This window comes from Octopus bimaculoides, chromosome 10, assembly GCF_001194135.2.
Source record: "Octopus bimaculoides isolate UCB-OBI-ISO-001 chromosome 10, ASM119413v2, whole genome shotgun sequence".
In the NCBI taxonomy this organism is placed as follows: domain Eukaryota; kingdom Metazoa; phylum Mollusca; class Cephalopoda; order Octopoda; family Octopodidae; genus Octopus; species Octopus bimaculoides.
The window spans coordinates 43,236,157-43,239,461 of NC_068990.1; positions in this window are offsets into that span (position 1 = coordinate 43,236,157).

Sequence of the window (3,305 nt, forward strand, 5' to 3'; positions counted from 1 at the left end):
ACACACACACACACACACACACACACACACACACACACACACACACACACACATACACACACACACACACATTTTGATCATTTCAAAGTCTTACTGAGTAGAATATACTTTTCTGGGGAGATGTAACAGCACTGAAACTGCTGCCCATTGTTTTCGTCAAATGCCTTTAAAAACAAGATCCACAACTATCAGCCACTGATTTCATTTTTGAAAAACTTCATTGAAGTTAATCACTTTGTCTGTTGTTTTTTCTAGATTTCAAGCACCCCTAAAGCAGGGAGGATCCTTCTACTAATTGCATGGATGATCTCAGTGAATCAAGTTTTTCAACTCACTATATTACACAAGCCTTCATATATAGTCCATAACCATAACCCAGGGCCCAAATCCAATATGGTAGATTGTACTCTGCATAAATACCAGAGTGGGTTGTCATTATTTTCTTCAGGACTTGATCTCAGCATTGCAAGGTAATTAAAATAATATATGTTAATTATGAAACATTCCCTTCTTTGTTACAATGAACTATATTTCTGTAGGGAGCATATTTGCAGCCAAATAGAGTGGGTTGGGAAGAGTTGGGGTTAGGGTTAGGGTTATGATTTGGTCTTGAGTAGGGTGTAGAGCCATTGACACAAGGAGACAAACGATCAACCTTTTAACCTGTAGACTGACACTTTATTATTGATTTAGTCAACTAATGACTGATTGATTGATTGATTGACTGATTGATTGATTGATTGATTGATTGACTGATGAGGAGGAGGAGAAGGAAGAAAAGAATACTGGTGATTATGATGATGATGATGATGACGATGACGACGACAACGATGACAACAACTACGATGATGATGATGACAATGAGGGGTGATGAGGTGAGAGAGGAGAAGAATACTGATGGTGATGATGATGGTGATGAGAAGGAGGAGGAAGAAATGGAGGATGATGATGAAGGGTGGTTATATGATGAAAACAATAAGAAATACATCCATATTATACCAATCTGCTATCAGAAAGATGTAATAAAAACTACAAAAAAAATGCTAAAAAAGTAAAAGAACCAGAACAAAAAAAAATAGAAAAAAGAGAAGAACCACTTAAGCTCTATTATAGGAATGAACAAAAAAACATATATATACAAAAGTCATTAAAAAAAACATCAAAAACAAAAGAAATATGTTTAATCTTATCAAAAAGTAGCAGCTGGTTGTCTGAGAAATTGCTTTTCAAATCTAAACCAAAGAATATAATAATGAATGCTAACAGAAGAGTTCTGCCATTTGTTATTACTTTAGTTATCGAAGCATTAAAGAATATATCTGGCTTTAGCTAAAAAAACAAAAAAGTGAGAGAGAAAATTTATTCCACAAGAGACCTAGGTGTCGGCTTTTAAATTGAGTTGCAGTAATTTTGAAACAGTTCAGTATAGGTTATATATGGAAATATACATAATGAGGGAGAGAGAGAAAGAAAGAGAGTTAGAGAGAGAGAAAGAGAGAGAGAGAGAGAGAGGTGTAGGATACAGGTGTTAAGTTTGACTGCAGAAAAGTATTATCACTCAAGGTATATTTATTTGAACATAAAGAAGAAAAAAACTTGAGGTTTATATGAACATTACAGTTGCATCATATAATGTTCATATTGATCGAATTCTGAGGGTGTTGACACAAATATATGAGGTAGGTGGGTGTGTAGAAGACAGAGAAAGAGAGAGAGAGGAGTAAAGTGAGAGAAGAAAGAGAAAGTGAACAAGAAGAGAAAGTGAGAAAAAAAAAAAGATTTAGAGGAAGAAAATGTAACCAATGTCAATTTGATCTGATAAGGCTTTCAGTAATCAGTCAAGGGTTCTTTAGCACTTCTTCCACCCCTCAAGAGAAATGGAAAATATTTATCTCCTCTCCTCTCCCCTCCAACTAACCTGCCTGCCCATTATTATCATCATCATCATCATCGTTGTCATCTTCCATTAGAGGACAATTGGTGAAACAGATGAAGATGGCGATGCAGTTAGTGAAGTGTGCAATTGATTATAAGTGGAAGATGCAACTTTATAAACACAACAGCTAAAGGCTCGTTCAAGTGTAACAGTTAAGATGACTGGAAATTAATGAATCTAACAAGGAGATAAGAAACAGAGGGAAAAGAGAGAGAGAGAGAGGTTTTAAAAGATGAATTTGTATAAGAAATACTAGGTTTTAATCAACTAAGCATCTTGGTAAATGATAAAAATAGATACATTTGTTAAACTAATGTGTATAATATAACGACAGTTCTACAGGAAATGTCGTCTAAATAGATAATGGATTTTTTCCAACTATTTTTATTCCTTGAATTGTTTCTGTCATTTGACTACAGCCATTCTGGAGCATCACTTTGAAGAGTTTCATTAATCAAATCAAACTGACCCTACAACATCTTTCTTTTTTTTTTCAATGTGGTATTTATTTTATCTGTGTCTTTTTGCTGAACTTCCAAGTCTCAAGGACATAAACAAACTAACCAGCCCCTGGTGGTTAAGCAGTGAGACACAGACAGCCACACACACACACACACACACACACACACATTTATGATGGGGATTTCGCACAGTTTCCAATTATTAAGCTCCAGTAGAATATACTTGACTTATCCACTAGGATAAAACCTTGAACCACATGACTGGAAAACAAATTACTTAACCATAGATCGATGCCTGCAATCAGGATATTTCTTAACTACATGGCATGCAAAGGTTACAAATCACTATAGGCAGAGTGCCACATCACACTTTCCCTACATGAACTGGGTCTGGTGGCACTTCTTGTCTTGGTTTGAACATACAGCACAATCTGGGCGATTTCAGGCACCTGGAGTTGATTATAAGGTGGTTTTCTATTAATACCAACTTTTCTAGTGTATGTAGAAGGATCTTTTGTCCTTCTACCTCTCCTATGAGACACACCTGACAGGTAGCCTTCCAGTGGAGAATGCACAATTCTCAGCCTGAACTTTTCAGCATTGACCCAACAGGCTGACTAGGCTTTCAAATAACCATGGCTTACAGAAACATATTTCAAAAAGATAAAAGAAAACTTTTTCTACCATGTGGTACATCTGTGGCCATGCAGGAGCACCACCTTGAAGAATTCTCAATTGAATGAATTTGACCCCAGTACTTAATTTTTTTTTTTGTTGATAAACCTGGTACTTATTCTATCGGTCGCTTTTGCCAAACCACTAAGTTATGAGGATGTAAATACACCAACATTGATTGTCAAGCAGTGGGGGGGGGACAAACACAAACACAAAGACACATGCATAGACAC